The sequence below is a fragment of the Myxocyprinus asiaticus genome, chromosome 13 (genome assembly GCF_019703515.2).
Source record: "Myxocyprinus asiaticus isolate MX2 ecotype Aquarium Trade chromosome 13, UBuf_Myxa_2, whole genome shotgun sequence".
In the NCBI taxonomy this organism is placed as follows: Eukaryota; Metazoa; Chordata; class Actinopteri; order Cypriniformes; family Catostomidae; genus Myxocyprinus; species Myxocyprinus asiaticus.
The window spans coordinates 39687567-39710847 of NC_059356.1; the positions used below are offsets into that span (position 1 = coordinate 39687567).

At 38.7% G+C, this 23281-nt stretch overlaps 1 protein-coding gene across 5 annotated transcripts in view; it reads left to right on the plus strand.

Moving 5' to 3' along the window:
* The window catches only part of LOC127450868 (protein TANC2-like), a 225407-nt gene that overhangs the window by 142804 nt on the left and 59322 nt on the right, over positions 1-23281 (plus strand). The window contains exon 1 of one of the 5 annotated variants that reach the window (XM_051715300.1): positions 3400-3544. The exons of the other annotated variants lie outside the window; for them this stretch is intronic. The gene's annotated coding sequence lies outside the window, so the exon portion shown is untranslated. Of the gene's footprint in view, positions 1-3399; positions 3545-23281 lie in introns of those variants that run through there. 5 annotated transcript variants of the gene reach the window in all.

Sequence of the window (23281 nt, forward strand, 5' to 3'; positions counted from 1 at the left end):
TGAAGTAAGCTCATCATTTTTTCAGCTCACAAATTTTCATTTTTGGGTGAACTATTCCTTTAAAAATTAGCCTGAATTTTCCTTAAATGGCCAACTTTAACCAATGGTGCTATGGCGGTTTTGTTTAAACACAATTTCACTGGAAATAGGGTGTCTTCTCTTTGGTTATTTTCTGCTTTGAGAGTGTTGTCTTTGAGTGTTTTGTTTGAGCGTAGACATTTCTGGTGGACATCGCTAGTCCACAGTACTGTACCTTAACCCAACCTTCAACCCAACCACAGCAGTGGATGTAACACACATTTTCCTCTGTGAACTAAGCTCTGAGTTCACATTCTCTTGTTTGTAGCCTCTCTTTAACCTCCCCGGTCGTTCCATCTCCAGCCATGAAGACTGGACCACCGCCAATGGCTTTTCCATCCACACATTGTTTTTCCTGCTTTTATCATTTCCGAATTGCACATGGAAGCTCCATCCCTGAACAATGACTTTTGTTCACTCACTCTCTCCTGAAGTAGGACAGCTCAAAAAGTGTGATTTCCTTTTCTTTCCACGTCCTGTTTTGTTCTATTCTGAACGCTGGCTCAATGGACATTTTCCTCTCCAAAAATCATAATTCATATGGATAGGTCACCCAAAAATTTAATTTTGGAACAACAGCAGGATGTGTAAACAACCAAATTTTCATTTTTGGGTGAACAATCTCTTCAAGAGGCCAAGAGCCAAAAAAATTTAATTTTCCATTAGATTTGTTCTAGCTATTTGTAGCACAACTCTTCTGATCATACATTTGCTTTCATTACTCATGCTCTTGAGTCATTTTCCCCACAAAGTTACCTCCACACTTGTACTGTACACTTTAATGGGCTTAAGATAAAATCAAGTGTTTACTGTATGTCTTGAATGACTTAAGCTGCAATTACCATGGAGGGAGATTGAGCTCACATGATCTCATGATGGCTGTCCAGATGGATGGTCTTGGTAACCCACAGTGGAGTCCTTCTCCAAATGAAACATTTCAAGAGTCCCCCCCTCCCCATTGGTCATAATGGTTTCCTGGAACTGAAAGGTACTTTTCCCCACTAATGATGGCAATCATTACACAGCAACAGCTTCCATTCCAGTGACTGAACAATGACCTTTGACCTCACCACTGTCTTAACCAGTGCAATTATAGTAATCATTGACATTTTATAAAAGTTACTTTGTAATTGCATACAGGTAAACAAGCACACACATATACCCTTGAACAGCGAAATGTACACATGTAAGTAACATGACATCTGCAAACTTTTTTAAATGTGTTGGCAGAATCTGTTACTGAACATTTCTCTTTTCCTGATATGAGGGATGGTTAGTTTTAGTGGCGGCTCACTGACGGTTCCATTACCTCTCAAACACTCAGCACACCGGTGATGAGGGGTTTACTGGCATCACAGGGCATTTCAGTCTTCCCGTTTCATTTTATGTGGCAGATTAGCATAGTCTGTAATCACAAATAGGGCATAGTTTTCGTATTCATGAGAAGAGTGAGTAGATGGATGGATGAAAGAATTAATAAAAAAAATCTATGAATAAATGAAGGCATGGATGAGTGATTGAAGGGATGTGTTGTTTGGATTGATAAGTGATTGGATGGATGGATGGATGGATGGATGAAGAATAATAAAAAGATCAATGAATATGGTATGGTTTGGTGATTGAAGGGATGGGTTGGTTGGCTGGCTGGATTGGTGGATGATGAATAAGTGCATGAAAGGAGTGCTTAAAAGTATGAATGGGTGGATGAAGAATACATAAAAAGATCAAATAATGCATAAAGGTTTGGATGAGTTGTTGAAGGGAGGGTTGATGGATGAGTGCCCTGAAGGGATGAATGGATGTATGGATGAAGAATGAATAAAGGTATGGATGAGTGATTGAAGGGATGGGATTGATGGATGAAGAATGAATGAAAAAAGCAATGAATGAATGAAGGTATGGATGAATGAATTAATGAATGGATGGAGAAAGAATGAATTAATAAAGTTATGGATGAGTGATTGAATGGATGGATGGATTACTTGAAAGTATGAATGGATGGATTAAGAATAAATGAAAAGATCAAATAATGCATAAATGTTTGGATGAGTGATTGAAAGGAAGGATGATGGATGAGTGGATGAGTGCCCTGAATGGATGGAGGAAGAATAAATAAAGGTATGTATGAGTGATTGAAGGGATGGGATGGATGGATGGATGAAGAATAAATTAAAAGGTCAATAAATGAATGAAGGTATAGATGGATAGTGGTTGATGAAAGAGTGCATGAATGGATCAATGAATTTGTGTATGGATGAATGAATGAGTGGATGGATGGATCAGTGATTTTAGAAGGAATGTGTGTAAGTATGGATAATGTATGGATAAGTGAGTGAATAAATGAGTGAATGCATGAGTAAAAATGTTTGGAGCAGGGACATATGACAGTTAGAAGTGATGGGAGAGAGAAAATATGCAGTGTTTGGTTTTCTCACTCACAGCGTTAATAAGCTGGACTGAACGAAGTGTATGTCAATGTCTCAGACACTCAAATGAGCCTTCACGCATGTTGGGCTGCTATGATTGGCTGTTATTGTCGTGTATCTTGCTTGCAGTCATTATAGAGCTGTTCCTATTTAATTGAGTGTCACTGGAAAGGTGATCCGTCTGCATATGGATTTGATGAAGTTGTGGGTAGTTTGCTCAGGTGTGCACTGTTTATTAAAGACGTGGTGTGTGGAGGGCTTGAGAAAAGATACTCCTATGCAAGATAGTTATGCACATGTTTTTCCTAAAGGCTAATATTTCCATCAGTACATCAAACTTATTTTTAGTGCAATAGGATTGTAAAGAAAGTATCATATTTTCACAACATTTTCCCTTGTGGTTGAACATATGGGAAAGGAGTGTCCATATGGATGTTAGTACCCTATATGGTCTGACTCCACCTCCTTTGCTTTGTTAACCTCCACTGCGTCATGACAACAGCATATTTTAAATTACTGACGTGTTTCCCTTGGCCCTTACTGTGCCATTTTTCCTCTCTGTCCTCGTCAAACGAAATCTTTCTCACTCTCTCCCTCTTGTTGTTGCACCTCTCCTCTGCAGGCTGAAAATAGCGCAGTGTTTAAGCGGCTGCAGGCCGCACAAGTGGGTTATAATTGGAAGAATGACGCCTCCTCGTTTCCTGTCCAAGGTGACACTGTGACTTCCACATACGCCATGATCTGCGTTTTCTCTCTCCCTCTCTCCGTCTGTATCTTTTCCCGATTTATCACTTTCTCTTTGTCTCCTCCCTCTCTCTTCCCAGACTCCCCACACCAAAAAATCTCTCCTCTCACCTCTTTCCTCATTTTGAGTATCAGTTTGTCAAGATCACTCTATTAGGTGCTTCAGATCAGCAGGAGTTTGCTTAAAATAAGGAGAACATGGAAGTGAATTTCTGTTTACCCAAGACGAGTAGTCAATTTTGGATTTATCTATTCATAACAAAGGCAGAGGAGATGTCTGTTCTTGGATAAAAATGGTGAGCACTTTACCAATCATCTTGTCTCAGCTTATCACTTACACTTGTCTGTCAGCATCACTCCCTCTCTTTCCTCTCTCTCTCTCTCTCTCTCTCTCTCTCTCCTCTCAGCTTTTTTTTTTTTTTACTTGTTAACACATTTTTTTTAAACTTTTTATTACATGCTCTCTAAAATATGTCACTTTGATTGGAAGATCGCAGCATTCTGTGGTCAAATACTTTTATATAATGACTGCTGAACTGTATAATTGTCCACAGGCCCAAGCAACTGATTTCCTACATAGCTTTGCTAGTTTCATGTCTCTCGTATCACTTCACAGATTGTTTTTCTCATATCACAAAATAATTGTAACTTTTTTTCTTTTTTTTTTTTTACTTTTATTTCATGCCCATTTATTTGTTAAGTAGCCATGTTATAAGTGGAATAATGTACAGTCAGCCGGTCATTACCTGGCATCGTGTTGTGGTCTTGATCACGCTATAGGGGTTTATTTTGCAGTAGTGACATACTGATTGTACAGTATATCATATCATCCCCATTTTTTTTTTCTCATAATCATAGTACACTGATTATTCTATACAGATAATGGGATGTGTATAGCCTTTCTTGAGATTCTTTGCTGAATTTTCAACATTTAAATTAATTTGTAAAAGGACAGTTGATCTGGAATTGTGTGTGAAAATGTGTGGTCCTTGGTAGGGACTAAAAACTAAATGTTTTTCATTTCGTTTTTAGCAAAAATAAGCTATACATTTTTTTTCCTGTCTGGTGGATTTATCGGCATAGAAATCGTAACAGCATACAGTTAATTAATTTAATTAATTAAATTAATTTTATTTATTTATCACACATTATACATTTGCACATATACAGTGAAATTCTTTTTTTTCACATATCCCAGCTAAGCTGGGGTCAGAGTGCAGGGTCAGCCATGTTATGGCGCCCCTGGAGCAGATAGGGTCAAGGGCCTTGCTCAAGGGCCCTACAGTGGCATCTTGGTGGTGCTGGGGCTTGAACCCCTGACCTTCTGATCAGTAACCCAGAGCCTTAACCGCTGAGCCCCCACTGCCCCCAATTAACAGTTAAGTATAATTTTATTTACAGATCTGGTACTCAGTCAAAACCTGGCAGCATCAAATCTGTATTAATGCATCATATCTAACAATAATTCAGTGAAGAAACAACTGAGAAACAGACTTTTTACCTCTAATAATGCTTTCCTTGTATCTGGATTAACCGTGCATGTATATGTAGTAATTATATGTAGTTGTTAAAAAGGTCTTCATTCAGAGAATGCAACATCTACAACAGGCAATTATGCAGAGAAATGTGTGGTGCAACAGTTTACTTCAGGATCAAAGGTCATGTTTCATTTTTTTGGGCAACATGAAGTGTAGTTAAAATAAATTACTGATAAACCCTTTGGCCTTCAGTTTCATGAAAAAAATATCAGAACAAAATTAACCAGTTATAAAAATACAAGCATTTAAAAATAAAGTTTTCTCTTCGCAACAACTGAAAATCTCTTCATTCCTGTTTTTGATTAGTTCTGCAAAAAAACATTTGTTCGTTTTCATTCCTGAATCATTTTTAGTCCCCGGTCCTTGGTAAGAAGGCCCTGTTTATATCATGCAAGAATATTTTGTTCTTTTGCATCAAGAAACCCCAAGAAAACACATGCTACGAGGCTTTTGTGCTCCGATAGGCATTTTCAAAATGGATGTACATCATAAGGTAAATGGAAGATGTGTGTGATTATCCTCCAGAAACATGGAATTAAAATGTGACATCATCCCAGAACTAATCACAGGAAATGTGGACCACTCCAACTAAGATACCTCGGTCTCCAGGGCAACCCTTTACTTAACTTGCCCTCATCATTTGAGGATGCTTGTTGACAGCTGCCATTCGCTCCCTGCCGTGACCTCGTCACTGGGGACATAAATGAGCCGTCACTCCTCATTAGATGGAATCACAGTGCACAAATTTTGATGGATCAGTTCTGACGGGTGCTGGGTGACCAGCTGTTGTGTTCCGCGAGTCCGCGACGGGGCCAAAATATAGAAAAAAGAAGGAAGTGTCCCCTTAGTGAGCGTGGGAGATGTTTGTGCATCTTAAATATGCTGTTAACATGCCTTACACATAGCTGGCATGCTGACCAGGTGTGTGTCAACCTCTTGCTGTTTAACAGTTTACTGGCTGAGTGACTTTATACAGTATATAGTTTTCACTTCATTGGCAAGGCTTGTTTTGTTTTTTATTTAAGAAAAAAAAATTGCTTTATAATCAGTTGTTTATGCTGTATATTATTTATAATAAAGGTATATTTTTGCTTGTTCGGGTGTTTACTTGTGCACACCTATGACATATATATATATATATATATATATATATACAGGTGCATCTCAATAAATTAGAATGTCGTGGAAAAGTTCATTTATTTCAGTAATTCAACTCAAATTGTGAAACTCGTGTATTAAATCAATTCAATGCACACAGACTGAAGTAGTTTAAGTCTTTGGTTCTTTTAATTGTGATGATTTTGGCTCACATTTAACAAAAACCCACCAATTCACTATCTCAAAAAATTAGAATATGGTGACATGCCAATCAGCTAATCAACTCAAAACACCTGCAAAGGTTTCCTGAGCCTTCAAAATGGTCTCTCAGTTTGGTTCACTAGGATACACAATCATGGGCAAGACTGCTGATCTGACAGTTGTCCAGAAGACAATCATTGACACCCTTCACAAGGAGGGTAAGCCACAAACATTCATTGCCAAAGAAGCTGGCTGTTCACAGAGTGCTGTATCCAAGCATGTTAACAGAAAGTTGAGTGGAAGGAAAAAGTGTGGAAGAAAAAGATGAACAACCAACTGAGAGAACCGCAGCCTTATGATTGTCAAGCAAAATCGATTCAAGAATTTGGGTGAACTTCACAAGGAATGGACTGAGGCTGGGGTCAAGGCATCAAGAGCCACCACACACAGACGTGTCAAGGAATTTGGCTACAGTTGTCGTATTCCTCTTGTTAAGCCACTCCTGAACCACAGACAACGTCAGAGGCATCTTACCTGGGCTAAGGAGAAGAAGAACTGGACTGCTGCCCAGTGGTCCAAAGTCCTCTTTTCAGATGAGAGCAAGTTTTGTATTTCATTTGGAAACCAAGGTCCTAGAGTCTGGAGCAAGGGTGGAGAAGCTCATAGCCCAAGTTGCTTGAAGTCCAGTGTTAAGTTTCCACAGTCTGTGATGATTTGGGGTGCAATGTCATCTGCTGGTGTTGGTCCATTGTGTTTTTTGAAAACCAAAGTCACTGCACCCGTTTACCAAGAAATTTTGGAGCACTTCATGCTTCCTTCTGCTGACCAGCTTTTTAAAGATGCTGATTTCATTTTCCAGCAGGATTTGGCACCTGCCCACACTGCCAAAAGCACCAAAAGTTGGTTAAATGACCATGGTGTTGGTGTGCTTGACTGGCCAGCAAACTCACCAGACCTGAACACCATAGAGAATCTATGGGGTATTGTCAAGAGGAAAATGAGAAACAAGAGACCAAAAAATGCAGATGAGCTGAAGGCCACTGTCAAAGAAACCTGGGCTTCCATACCACCTCAGCAGTGCCACAAACTGATCACCTCCATGCCACGCCGAATTGAGGCAGTAATTAAAGCAAAAGGAGCCCCTACCAAGTATTGAGTACATATACAGTAAATGAACATACTTTCCAGAAGGCCAACAATTCACTAAAAATGTTTTTGTGAAGGGTGTCAATGATTGTCTTCTGGACAACTGTCAGATCAGCAGTCTTCCCCATGATTGTGTATCCTAGTGAACCAAACTGAGAGACCATTTTGAAGGCTCAGGAAACCTTTGCAGGTGTTTTGAGTTGATTAGCTGATTGGCATGTCACCATATTCTAATTTTTTGAGATAGTGAATTGGTGGGTTTTTGTTAAATGTGAGCCAAAATCATCACAATTAAAAGAACCAAAGACTTAAACTACTTCAGTCTGTGTGCATTGAATTTATTTAATACACAAGTTTCACAATTTGAGTTGAATTACTGAAATAAATGAACTTTTCCACGACATTCTAATTTATTGAGATGCACCTGTATATATATATCTATTTTTTTTTTTTTTTGCTTTTTGCTTTCTTTGGATGTAGGCGGTTGATGTGCAAGGGTCTATTCACACAGAACATGTTTTTTATGTCCGCCTGCACTGATTTTTAATTGTTTTTCTATGTAAACATGTACTGTATGGACATCTTTGAGTCTCGCTATACTTTATGTCAGTGTCTCGCTCAGGAAAGATTAAAAGAACTTTAACTTTTAAAAACAAGTCTTAAGAAATATTTGTTTGAAACAGCCCCTAACATGTCCTCTTTTTATCAACATCAAGATTTTAGGTTAAAATTTAGATGAATGCATAAGTGAAAGTGTATATTATTAGTACATTAACTAGTTTTCACTATTTTAAGCACATTTCGCCTTTACTAGTTTTTATTGTTATTATTATTTATCAACAGTTATATACTGTGACAAATGATTTTTACAGTACAATTTCCATGTAGCCTCTGAATTAATATGAGGTCATTAAAGATGGATGCATATTATTAGGGCTGTCATGATTATGAAATTTGGCTGATGAATTGTCAATCAAATAATAGCGATTATGACTATTAATTGTCTGTTTTAGGGCTTTCACGATTAATTGTCATCATATGTGCTTCATACACCTCAAGTAGTTATTTTTACATACTTAAATTCAAATATATAAAGTAAATAATAAAACAGGGGTATATGATTTCCTTTTAAGGCTTTAAAAATGTATGAGTGACATGAAAAACTTTCTAAATACTTAAAATGTGTCTCGTTTTGGTCAATTTTAGTTTGTCAATTTTTCATTTTCACTGTTGTGTTTTTGAATTCATATATTTTATATTATATTTTTTTATTAAAAAAATAAAATATGTATTTGTATTATATTTACTATATTTACTGTATATTATGCAATAGTAAAATGTTTCCTAATTACTACACTTTAACATGTGATTTTAATGCTCTTTGATTAAACCCACCAGCCCTTATATCTCTTGAAGCGTCCGCATCTGAGACAGTGAACCCGCGCATCTTATCACGTGGCTTGTTGAGCGCGTTGCCACGGAGACATAGCGCGTGTGGAGGCTTCACGCCATCCACCGCGGCAACCACGCTCAATTCACCATGCGCCCCACCGAGAACAAACCACATTATAGTGACCACGAGGAGGTTACCCCATGTGACTCTACCCTCCCTAGCAACCGGGCCAATTTGGTTGCTTAGGAGACCTGGCTGGAGTCACTCAGCACGCCCTGGGATTCGAACTAGCGAACTAGCGAACTCCAGGGGTGGTAGTATTGCATATTATTAATTTGTCTGGTGTTTTTAACTTAGTTTAGAAGATAACTGGCTGTAAATATGCTAAAATATGTGCTTATAAGAAAAATATTTGCTAGATTTTGCTATTTTTCCAAGGTTCATGGCATATCGTGTCTTAATAAAAGAGTTTTGAAAAAAAGGCAAATGTCCTGGCTCATGACTTAAAGTTTGCCCCACATTTGGGGTAAAAGGCCCCTAGGGGGTTTAAAGTGATATTGTGTTGATACCGGGCCAATAGACCTTATTCGCCCTAGCTCCATCTTTGATTTTTAATGGGAATGAAAACAAGGCTGTGAGGGATAGACTTACCATCTCTTCAGTGGCATAAAGGTGTATAGAGCTCCTAGATCACATCTGATTTTCCACAACTCATGTTGTCTGGAGTTCTTTGTGTACTAAATGTTCTTGGGCAGATATTTTATCAATGTTTTGTTCCCCGGAATAATCCAAAAACACTTCAAACTGCAGTACAGCCCATTGAAGAAACTGTAAGTCTATCCCTCACAACCTCATTTTCATTCCTATTAAAAAACAAAGATGGCGCTAGCGTGAATAAGGACTAATAGTTAAATGCAAATAATTTTGAGACAGCAAGATGCTATTTTGAGTAACAAATTAAAATGATGCTTACTCAAAATAACTACTTCAGAAAAAGTCAACCATTTCCTGTTCATTTCAAACACATTTGGCATTTTATTACATCTCAAGCATTCTATGAACAAACTAATCTCTATTATGATTGGATAAGTCAATGTGAGCCTAATTTGAACATTTTTTATAACAAATCTATGTGCCCCATTTTAGAAAAACAGTGTTTTTAATAGGGGCCTTTAGCTCCTGCAACAGGGGGGCTTTTTACCCCAAATACTTTCCTGACACTTATTGGACAGTTATTCTAAAAATAAATGTGTTAATTTCAGGGATTTTCATTAGCTACATAAATTTGCAACATTTTAAAAAAATTGATAACATTGCCTCAATCAACCTTTAGACACCACACTGTTCTCATGGAACAGGAACATTTTCCAGTGTATAGTGACAAACAGATGTTTAGGAAAGTCCTGTGGTTATTTTTTGGTGCTATTTAGTGTTTTGGGAGAAAATAAAATATATGGAGCCTTTAGCCCCGTTGTACCCTATTACTCTTTGTATTAAGGGTTATATATCTAAATATTTGAAACTGACCAGAGTAATATTGATAATAACAGCATTTATTGTAAATAAATAAATACAGCTTCATTCATTCACAAGCTTCAAGGAAGCTAACTGTAGTATATATACTGTCTATGCCTCTGGTTTACTGTCTCCAACCTAAAGCTGCTCTGTAACAACATGTTAACCTGCCCGAGCACAAACAGTCTACCTGTCAGATGAATCTTCGGTCTGGGGGTGCAGCTGCCCGAAACATGAGGAGCATTTTACTGCTTCTTCATCCTTTTTCTCATCTGATAAATTGTGTGACGTGTGTGTTTTTTTTATTTATTTATTTTTTTTATACAACACTGTTGATATGTTAGATATGCACCGCCAAGGACCCGTCTGTCAAGCTCCTGAAGTTTGCAGATGACACTACTGTCATCTGCCTCATCCAAGATGACAATGAGTCTGTATACAGAAGGGAGGTTGAACGGCTGGCTCACAGGTTGTTTTACCTGGAGCTGAACATGCTCAAAACAGTTGAGATGATAGTGGACTTTAGGAGGAACACCCCAACACTGACCCTGCTCACCATTCTGAACAGCACTGTGGCAGCAGTGGAGTCATTCAGGTTCCTGGGCACTACCATCTCACAAGACCTGAAGTGGGAGACTCACATTGACTCCATTGTGAAAAAGGCCCAGCAGAGGTTGTACTTCCTTCACCAGCTGAGGAAATTCCACCTGCCACAGGCGCTGCTGATACAGTTTTACTCAGCAGTCATTGAGTCTGTCCTCTGCACTTCAATAACTGTCTGGTTTGGTGCAGCTATGAAATTGGATATCAGAAGACTACAAAGGACAGTTCGGACTGCTGAGAGGATTATTGGTTGCCCCCCTGCTCTCCCTTCAAGAACTGAACACTTCCAGAGTGAGGAAAAGGGCTGTAAAAAACACTCTGGACCCCACTTACTTAGCCCACTTCCTTTTTGAACTGTTGCCTTCTAGACGGCGCTACAGAGTACTGAGCACCAGAACTGTCAGGCACAAAAACAGTTTTTTCCCCTCAGATAGTCAATGGCATTTATATATTCGCTTAAAATTCTCTTATTTTGGCATTAAAATGTTATTGAAATTTTAAGTGCACAATAATTGCAGTTACATCAGATAACCACGATCGGCGGGTCTGGGTAGCTCAGTGAGTATTACCACCCCTGGAGTCATGAGTTCGAATCCAGGGTGTGCTGAGTGACTCCAGCCAGGTCTCCTAAGCAACCAAATTGGCCCGGTTGCTAGGGAGGGTAGAGTCACATGGGGTAACCTCCTCGTGGTCGCTATAATGTGGTTCTTGCTCTCGGTGGGGCATGTGGTGAGTTGTGTGTGGATGCTGCAAAGAATAGCGTGGGCCTCCACACGCGCTATGTCTCCGCGGTAACGCGCTCAACAAACCACGTGATAAGATGTGCAGATTGACGGTCTCAAATACGGAGGCAACTGAGATTCGTCCTCCACCACCCAGATTGAGGCGAGTTACTACGCCACCACGAGGACCTAGAGCGAATTGGGAATTGGGTATTCCAAATTGGGGAGAAAAGGGGAGAAAATCTAAAAAATAAATAAATAACCATGACCAGATGATTATTTAATAATTGCGACAAGCATGTATCATATTAGCATAATGCTGTTTAAAGTAGTTTGACATGGAGTTTAGCAAGTCACAAGTGCAGGATATGTCAACTTTTGAAAAGTAAATAATGTCAACTTGGTTTAAACCATTTTTGACTGTCGCTTGGTTTAAATTATTTGTGACGTTGTGCTGGTAAGCCTTGTCCACAGATAAATCTTACTTGTCCAAAGTCATGCTCCACACAGCAGCTGTATATTAAACATCAAATTTATTTTGATTGGCTGTGATTTTACAAGCAGCATTTAACTTTTAGTGCAAACAGAGAAAAAAAAACAGTTACAGTAATGCCTGGTTTGGACACAGTGTTAGAAAGATTTGTGAATCTGGTTTTGAAAGCGCTCCTGCAATAGACGTCACCTTTGTCTTTCCAAGTTTAGTCCTCACAGCTCTAAAATAACAGTTTGGCTCTGTCCCTTCAATCCTGTCGATGATATCAATTCAAATCTCACTGCACTTTCATCAATTTTCAAGCCACTGCTGAGCTCTTCACTTCAAAACCAAGCAGTCAATCAGTGGCTCAAAAGGAAAGATGGATTTTTTTGGTTGTTTGGAGATGGAAGTACTTGGTGTTATTTGAAAGAAAACGTCCATAGAGCTTGTCAAATACATGTCATATCGGATATCTTTCAATAAATGGCAAAAAAAGTTTAGACAGAGGACTGTGTGCTCTGACATCTTCAGCATACATCTGCAATTACATTTTTGAACCTGATAACAATAACTATTTTTGCAATTCCGCTAGTGGCACAGAAACTGCACACTTCACCTTTAACTCTAAGGATGTTCCTCAGTAAATTGGCATTGGCTTTCCTTTACAAGCACGATTCCTGTGAGTTCTAGTGCTGGAGATCGAGAACCACTATGACAGAACAAGCAGGATTTTGGAGGAGCACTGTCATTATATTAGTAGCAGATAGCTGGAGCAGACCTGTCATGGAGAGACCTGTCAATGTGTGAAGACCATCTTTTATTTGTAATATCTTGGAAAGAAACTATTACTTTTCTGGAGCTTCCACAAAGTGTTTTCTGATGTGGGTTATTGCTTTTTATATGCCAAGACTTCCTCTTCCTATGCAGTCTGGGATAACCAAGCAACAGATGTTGTCAGAATAAAAAAAAACAAAGTACACACAATGTGTGTATTCTTACATCAGGGGCATTGTTAGCACATCTGGCTGAATCACAGTGAATCTGAGGTCTTGCCATGCACTTCTGTACTTCGCCATAATTTGAATGTGGCGTATCTGCTTTTCGTACTACCCTATTCAAATAGTATCGTTTACAAATGTCAAAGGACCATTGAAATCATAAGGCATGTTTTAAGTACATGTCCTTAAGAAACATTGTCTCTATTTGAAACTTAGATGCTTGGTGTGTTGAATTCAGGTAATTAAAAATAATTTCAGGCACACAGTTCTCGTCGAGTTTTGTGAGCTGAGCCCTTTGAAAGTTTCCCTCCTGGTTTGATACCGGACAAAGAACGATAATGTTTGTCAATTGTATTTACATTCTCTTGTCTCTTTTATTTTTTATGTTCTTGATGCAAATCAAAATCCAGACTGTGAGGGGCGGCAAAGTATGAAACCCCATTTTAAGCACATCAACACCATCTACATTTACAACACTGTTTTGATATCTTGTTTCTATTATGTCTGCATTGCAACTGTAGTATTTCCCACAATAGCTTCCCCTGAATTTTAAATTTGGTCTTTGTACAACCTACATTTCACAATAGACCGGTGGACCCAGACTCCCTTCCCTTCCATGCGCAATTGTTTGCTATGCGATAAGTCCTTTGTATAAACTAAAGAGCAATTTTTCAGCAAATAAAAAGAGGATCTGTTTCTGATCTGTCATTTTCTATTCAATCTTGCATTCCTTTAAATGTGGAAAATATATACAGAATCAGAATTTTTGCAATGTGACCTCAATGTGAACTGTTGGCTCAGAATTTATGCGATTTTTATTTGTCCACCCGAGCATAATTTGACTTTTAATATGTTATAGTCAATTAATTTCACTCCAATAACTTTTATTGCTCTTTTTGCCAATAAAGATATTTTGATATAAATATACTAGAATAGTTGACACTGAATCAAAAATAAAAGACAATTAAGTCAAAGTACTTCTTTATGCCACTAATGTTATTTATACCATTATTAAAATTTTGAATTATTCCATGTGCAATCTGATGCTGGCCTCCATCAGTTTTGCTCATATGGCTACTATTTTTTGGCTTGCAGTGTGAATGTAGTCAAAGACTTCACAATTACACATGCCAACCTGAACATCCATTTTTGGACCATTTCTTGCTAGTTTTAGAGTTTGTTTTGGTGAAAGATAGAGTACCTGGTTGGGTGGAGCCCACATAAATAAGAAATGACAGATTGGGATTGAGATTTTGGGATTATTGCAAAACATGACCTGCTTTGACCAAAAATTCTCACCCCCAATAGAATACATCTCTCTGAGCTGTAAGGGTCAAAGAGGAATGACCCTGGCCTCTTTGGTTTAACCAGCCCCGTGCCTCTAACCAGCAACTGCGTAATCCGACCCCCAGCCTTGCACACTTCGTTAAGCATTACCATCTGTTTTTCTCTTTCACCCCTATCCTTCAATTTCTTTTACTCTCTGTTTGTTTTGGGGTCGTCCTGCCCATCTCTCTTATGTCTAGCTCTGTCTCTGAGTTGATGATGTTGCAGCCAGTACATGTAGTCTTGTTTAAAGTTCTGGAGGACCTTTCAATTGCAAAACTGAAGCTGAGTTTCCTCAAAGTCACTCCTGGTTTGGCCGAGATTCTTGACCTGGATATGCACTGTACCGGTAAGCCCTGAACTCTCATTTAACTGTTTGTAATTCTCTGTTTGTGCAGAGGGCTTGCGTGTGTGCAGACAACACATGGCTTTCCAAAATGTTTAACTACAGTTAGCGGAGAACACAGAGCGATAGGTTTTAGTGGTTTCTTGCCGCCCTCACTCCCTCCCTCCCTTCTTTTGTGGTGTTTGGACTCTAACTCTTCAGACTCCTCATGGTCCCTGTTAAAGTTTGAGCCAGCGGTTTCTCTGAAGCTCAGTAGAGCAACCTCTCCTCCCCATTCACTGACAGCCACAAACTGCTCCAAAGGAGAAAAGAAGCAGGACTGCAATTGAAGCACTCATTCTCCAGCTGCATGGACCCTAAAACGTAAGGCTAAAATTCTCCTTTCTCGCCATTCCTCCGTGGAACTGGACCCCAGCTGTAGGCACAAAAAACAACTTGTTTGGATTATGGATTTTGCTTCAACGGTCAGGAAAGCATGTGCCGGGACTAGAGCCAGGTGCACGTGGCAGAGGAAGCGGTCACATCCGTACAACCGGACAGGACGAGGTGGCATGGGGGCAACGCGATCAAGTCGGACCTCCTCGCTCCTCAGACAGTGGATGTCTCACTTTTGCTGTACATCTCGGGCCTGTACCTCCAGTTTGAGCCTCTCAGATCAATCCCTTCTACAGTCGGGGTGCTGCACCAGTCCCAGAGGTGCACAAGGTATTGTTGGAGATGGAGAAGATGGACAGAGAGAGGTGTATGGAGAGAAAGTTTGGGAGAGCAAAGTAGAGGAAGGTGAAGATGAGTGTGAGGACGAGGAAGAAAAAAGTGAAGAAGAAGAGGTGGACAGTGAAGAAGAGAGAGGTGAGGATCACAAAATGCAGGTACCTTGAAATGAACCACAAAGGTGTAGATATAGATGGTGGAAATGAACAACAATGATGGATGGAATTCACCAACAGAGATGGAGAAGAAGTGGACTTGTTCCAGAGAGGCAACAGACCAAGGGGCTGTTCACACAGGAGGTATTCTTGCATTCAACAACAGTGAGACACAGCACAGTGGAACAGAATAAAAGGATCACGTTTTTGAGACAAAAACCATGTACTCCCCCATGTGTTGTTCCAGACCCATGTGACTTTCATTGGTCTTTGAAAAACACAAAGATGTGAGGCAGAATATTTTCCTTAGTCCCCATTCACTCTCATTTAATCTGTTTTCCAAATGTAAAGTAAATGGTGACTGAGGCCACATCCACACTAATACATATTGAAAACGCATTTATTTCACTACGTCTACGTCTCTCATCCACACTAGAATGCATCATTCCTCCACCGGAAATGGAGCATTTTTAAAATGCTCTTCATTACCGCATACATTGAAATACAATGACAGTCGGAAACTGAAAACAGTTTTCAAACGAAAATGGATTAGTGTTGCTGTGGCCTGAGGCTAAAAATTCTGCCTAACATAGTCTTTTGTTTCACAGAAAAAAGAAAGTCATACAGCTTTGAAACAACTCAAGAAATTTTTTCCACAGTGTCTCAGAAATGTGCTGCTCAGAACACGAAGCACTGATGGAAAAAAGCAAGATATGTTGCAATGGTATAAGACATCCATCAAGCTCATGTTTTACATAGACCAAATATTAATAGCACATTGGAACATAAGAACACTTTCTGTGTGAACAGCCCCTAGTATGTATCTTATGATGGAAGAAGATGATTTGTTGCTCAGAAACTGGAATGCCAACTACTCTAGCCTTCTCATTCCCTTCCTCAATAACGTACGTGTCAACGCTTTAGCTTTGATGCATGGAAACGCGGCGATCCCACGCAGGTTGAGTGTCAATTAGAGTGATGGAGATGGACTGGAGGCCCGTCTAGGGTTTAATCTGTCTCGATTAGAAGACATTTCAGAGTAGAGGAGATATATGCATGGCTGGGGTGTAAATGGTGTGAGTTGGTGGAAAGGAGAGATGAAGCGATTGGATGCTGATGAATGGCCGCCAACATGGCTATCAGATGGCTGGTGCACTCATTCATCCATTAGAAGATGGAAACCACCATCAGCACCACATGTCATGTTGTGGTGATATGGTTAATGGTGTACAATTGTTTTACGATTTTACAGTTGTGGATTGTTTATGTGAATCCAAAGCCAAATGACTTTCTTCTGTGGAACACAAGAGAAGATATTAGGTATATTGACAGCCTCTATCACCATTCACCTTCATAGTATTGAATCAAGATGCAATGAAAGTGAATGGTGATTAAGATTAAACTTCTGCTTAGCACCTCCTTTTTCACAGAAGAAAGTCAGACAGGTTTGGAACAACATTATAATGTACAGTTATCATATATTTATGGCTGTAGAAGTTAACAATAAATAGGAAAATTCCAAATGATCTTGGTGCAAAAGTTTTATGAGATAATCAGGAAACCAGTATGGGTTAGCTGTCTCAAACGCCCACTTACATTCTGGAGAGGATACTTGAGTGTTTCCACTCATTTGAGGCCGCAGTTTTTCATGCCTAAATTGTCTCACAATAACAGACCAGCTCTCTATCTGCCCTATTTATTTAGCCAAGAGTTTGTTTGTGAGGCCCTTTGTTGTTCTTTTTTTTTTCCCATTCCTCTACTTCTAAACCACCAGCACAGCCGGTCCGCAGCTTGAAGCTTGGCTTGTTAGTTGTGCCGCCCTGTTCAGACAGCCACCCTGTCATCGTACAGCCATCTTTTCCTCCCTGTGAGCCTCATAGCTTTGCTCAGTTAACATAAACCAGCTTTGGGATATTATTTTCAGACATAGGCCTTTTTTAGGAGCAGCATTGCTGGCCGTTGAGGGTAATTCAGCCCATCCAACTGCACTTGGTGTCTCGCTTTTTCTCTTTCTTTCTCTATACATGTAAGAGACAATCCTCGGTTGGCTTGGTGGCCCTTATTAAACCCCTGCAATTTAGCAGTGTTTTTATGTTTGCTTAAAAATGGATATCCGAACAAAACAACATGTGACCATTTATGAAGTATTACTTATTAGTGGTGCTTGCGAAGGTTACTATTGCTTATACTTTGGGCTAGGGCAGAGGTCTTCAACTCTGTTCTTGGGGACCCACAGCACTGCATATTTTGGATGTCACCCTTATTAAACACACCTGATTGAAATCATCAGCTCATTAGCAGAGGCTCCATGACCTAAACTAGGTGTGTCAGCTAAGAGAGACTTACAAAAATGTCAATGTTGCGGGTCCCCAGGAACAGAGTTGAAGACCTCTGGGCAAGGGAATTTTCAAAACTCCTAACCCTAAAATATATATCTATTTTTTTTGGTTTTTGCAAACATTTGTGCCATGGACATGAATGATTACTCAAATCATGCACTTGTTGATGACAGGTGTGCTTTTACCCTTCTAACCTATCAGAATTATGCTTTTTGCTTGCCGAAATAGTGGGGGGAAAAAATCCTTAAATAGACAGAACCATTTCTAAGGACCATAATATTTTACTGTTTATCATAGGTTTTGATTTCCTTTAACCACCTATTAACCACCAAGAACACCCTAGCAACACCTTAGCAACATTTAACAACATCCTAGCAACCAACCAGAAACTGTCTAGCAACACTCAAACAACCATTCACAAGATCTTAGCAACTGCTTAGCACAACCTGGCAATCACCCAGAACACCCTAGTATCATGACAGCAACGTTTGCACAACCAAGCACTACATATATTGTCTTGAGAAAACATAACAATCTAATTAAAGGCATAGTTCACCCAAAAATAAAAATTATGTGATCATTTACTCACCCTCATGTTGTGGCAAACCCACATGGGGCCGTTCCCACCTAACGCGTCCTTGCGCTAAAAAAAGCTAGACAATGAGCCACAAATAGATCAGAACGGGGTGGTCGCGAGGCACGTTTTTAACAGTTCATGTTATTTTTATCTTCACACAGCATCTAAAAAAACTTGCCGCTCTTCCACGAAACTGTGGAAAAAACAGTGAGACATGATGTCTGTCTAACGAATGTTTACATAGGAATATAATTTTTTTTTAAACGCGTTCAGAGTTGGAACAGTCCCTGTGACTTTCTTTCTTCCATGAAACACAGAAGTTAAACAAAATGTTAGTGTCAGTCACCATACACTTTCACTTTAAAACATTGGACAGCAAATGCAATGAAAGTGAATAATGACTAATGCTAACATTCTGCCTAACATCTCCCTTTTTTCTTTTTTTTTTTTCCCACAGAAGAAAATCAAACAGGTTTGTAACAACATGAGGCTGAGTAAATGATGACACTTTTGTGGGTGAACTGTCCCTTTCACAAATCATTGCAGTTGAGGAATAGTTGTAATGTGTGTCTGAGAAAAAGCACCACTGTGTCCATCTGCAATACAGTCACTATAGGCCAGTGGTTTAATGGGGCCAGTATGCAATCTTTTAGTAGAAACCCCTGTGTCAGAAGCAATGGAATGATTTTTGAATTATTAGATTAACTGCTCCTTGCCTCTCTCTGCAACCCTGTTATTAGAAGTTCAATGATTAAATTTTTCGCTGAGTTTTATATTCTCTGCAATGCAAGCATTTTTTTGCTTTTGCGGTTTTTTATTGGCTGTGTGTCATTGCTTTAAACAACGCTTATTTCTGTTTAGATTTCAAAAGCCCAGTAGTCCATATTAAGGGCTATATGTCAAACCTTTGACACTGGACCATTCAGAATGTCTGTTTCTTTAACCTCATGAAGCTCAGTAGGTTTTACAAGAGCCAGCCACATGATAAATGACAACGAAGTTTAAACCCCTGTGGTGCTGATGTTTTTTGCTCTTGTGAAAGCACAAACAGCACTTTTTCCCGTGGGACCGGGATCCCCCAGGGGGATCCAAAACAGAATGCAGAGCTGATTTTGTTGCTCTGTGGTGGGGTTAAAGAGTGGAAATTTAAGCAGCTCCCATGGGGGCTGTACAGATGCGACATACGACTTAAACATCTGAGCTTAGTGGTTATTGTTATTATAAACGGTATTTTTCAGCATTTTGACCACATTCAATATATACTGTGTCTCAAAATGAATAAACTGGTACATGCCCTAACTTAAGTAAATCACTGATTTTATGACACTAAAATCATGTTAACACATTATGTTTATGTCTTATGGCTTCAATTAAAACTTAAATTAAAAAAACAAAACAATTTAAGGCATGTGTTCTGCTGTTTTCCACTAACTTCCACATAACACAAGGAAGAATGATATTTAATACTTTTTCATTTATATGCACCAATTTAACAATACATAGTAATCAACAGCAATATTAACCTTTACTACAGCATTTTGACCAAAAATGCCACGCAAAAACTTCCTTGAAGGCTTTTGAGCGATAATCCAAGCGATCCTTTGTTTTAAATTGATTCATTAAAACGGACAGTTTGAACTGATTCACGGAACTCAGCTAAACTTACCAACTTTCATACCGTTTTTGCTACCCAAGTTTAAATCAGAGATGTTATTTAAACATGCACTTGTACTTAAGAAAGGATTATGAAACTAGTCCTAATGGCATGTTATTTTTAATTCTTCCAAACTAAAAGCACAATGAAATCATTGCAATATCCAGGATATGAATGTTAAATATATCGCCCCAACCTAGGTACCACAGTGGAAGGTTTAAACTGAAGGCACAATGCAGTACTATTTACATCAGAAGTATTTTTGCTGATTGAACCTGGTAATGTTGAATGTTTCTAACTTTTATCACAAAGTCAAATGGGTTTGTGGGAGAAGGTCCCTGTCTGATCTCAGCCATAAGGAACCTGTTGGTCATAAATGAATCACCTTGTGTTTTTCCTTTCTTTACTGTAGGACAACTACCTAGTGATTTCCCCCCCCCCCCCCCCACACACACACACACACACATATACACAAGTCTCCCACCCCCTGTGGCCTGTCTGACTATGAGATAGCTCATCATCACTCATACAGAGGTGCACTGATGCATGATTTCTGCCCTCTTTTAGCTGCAATAGTGTCATGCTTACATGAGTAGGTGTGTATGAATTCCAGTGTTTTTGGTTAATGGAAATGTGTGAATGTGTGTGGTCCATGAGTATGGGAATGTTTTAGATGTGCTTGCATCATTCAGCTTAACTTTAAACCTCCATCTCTAGCATATTTGCTTCCTAGTGAATCATTTTAGAATGGGCATATTTTTACAACCACATTACACTAACAAAACCGTCCAATGCTCTTCTTTTTTTTTTTTTTACCACTCATAGGCCAGAGGCATTCTGAAGAGGCACAGAGCTTTCTAAAAGTAATGTCATTCCAACCCCATACTGGTTTTTGTATTTTTTATTATTGAATTTATTTTTCTGTGGAGCGCGCACGCAAATGAATTTTCATTTTTGGGTGAACTATTTTTTTAATTTTTATTTTCTTAAATGGATGCCATTGTGGGTTGAAAGTATATGTAAAAAAAAAAAATGCTGAAGAAAAACAAACCTCAGAGACTTGCTTGTGATGAACAGAATTTTCCATTATTCTGCTATTTTAGCTCCTGCTTGTGTCATTAGTGGGATTCAGAACTTTATTTTATGTTGTCACAAGTGACATACATCTCGCCAGTGGTACAGGGAAATGGGAGGAAAAAAAGACAGGAATTTTGGTTAAAAATGAAGGAAAGAGCCAGATACTTCTGTACAATCCCTAGCAAAACTTAGAGGTACAATAAAAACAATTTTTTATGACTATATGGCAAGAAAGATAAAACATGAGAGAATGTGTGTGTTAGCGATGTGTCAAGCGAGCGAATTCCCATATGTTGACTCGTCTAAAATAGACACATATTCCAAAACAGGAAACCGAATTGTAGGCTTGGCTGTTTTGTGAAAAAACGATTGTTGTATGTAGCGCTTTTAATAATGACCATTTGGCTCCATAGACAACAACAATTGTCTCAAAACCTTAAGCTGCCCACTTAGCCATCATTTCTGGGCATCATAGGTGCAATTTAAACTTTAAAATCAGAAATTATAGACAAATGATATTGCTTGACGAGCACAGTTATCTTTTGCATGTTGAATAAAACAGGAAGTTGGATCAGGAAACATTCTGATTGGAGAGCATTTGATTGGACAAACATCAGTGTATTGCAACATGAGTTAGTAATATTTTTGGTCCATTTTTGGTCCACTGCATGTAGATGGCTTTAAAGCTAATAGATATGGACTAAAAGCCACAAAACTCCAATTTTGATTTCATGAGGTATTTAAAATGCTCCTAGAATGCCCAAAAATGCTATCTTATATGTTTAGCTCAATTTGTTTTGAGACTTAAACAGCGTTTGACGTGCTTTGGCTAAGTAGAGATGCTGTCGCCTTGTTAGTATAATCACGTTGGTCTTTCAGGTTCTGGACTCATTAGGTGGCCTTAGATGTCTTCTGTATCAAGATTCAACCTTTTGAGCCACTTCGTTTTTTTCTTTCAGGCAGTTTTTAAAGTTACATACTTTAGAGCATCTTATAAAAGCTAACTGTAGCAGCCACCATTGCCTGAGGCTTTGTTTTATCTGAGAAAAATTGTGAGTCTCTGAGGACACGTTTGACAGTAAGGCGAGTCTGTGACGCAGAGGTGTAGCGACTCGCCCAATATTTCTGAGAAAGGCTGTTCTGCTTCATCTGTTTCTTTTGAATACTCCGTTCAGTTCTGATAGTGTGAGGTGAAAAGTATGAAAAAAAAAAATAATCCAGAAAAAGCTCTTCTCACTGTGGATTTAGCCACCTTTGGGACATTTCTTGTCTTTTGAAGTCTGACTATTGCACAGTCTGCTCTGTTTTGACTGTGTGTGCGTGCAAATGCAAAGCTTTTGGGGGCTTAGACACTTCATACACAGCAAAAAGTCATTTTCTTAATCTGTATTTTTGCCTTGTTTTCCAGTAAAAATATATAAACATCCTTAAAACAATATTCATTTAATTTGCATGTCTCTCTGGGAGTCTAAAAGATAATATGACTTGTTTTCAGAGAAAATAACTTGAATTAAGTTTATTTATCTCACCGAATTGGCAATATTTTTTTTTTCTTGTTTTTAGTAGGGATGCACTAATATGGAAATGTTTGGCTGACACAATACCGACTTGAACCAAAACTATAGGCTGATACAGATATTTTGCCTTATTTTCAGAATCAGAATCAGCTTTATTGCCAAGTATGCTTACACATACAAGGAATTTGTCTTGGTGACAGGAGCTTCCAGTGCACAACAATACAATATAGCAACAAGACAGAGATAATTATAAAAAATAATTAAAAATAAATAAATAACAATTGAATAAAAATTGAATAGAAAATAAAGTATATATAGAATACACAATAAGACTAATATATATATATATATATATATATATATATATATATATATATTATACGTAGTGCAAATACAAATCTGTTATATACAGTGCAAGGGAATGTAATGGCAGAAGAGGTAAGATGTGTTGGATAAATATAAAAAGACTAAACTGTGTATTGCACATAATTATTGCTCAATGGGGCAGTTTTAACTGTTCATGAGATGGATAGCCTGAGAGAAAAAACTGTTCCTGTACCTGACAGTTCTGGTGCTCAGAGCTCTGTTGGGTTGGCCAGAAGGCAACAGTTCAGAAAGGTAGTAGGCAGGGTGAGTGGGGTC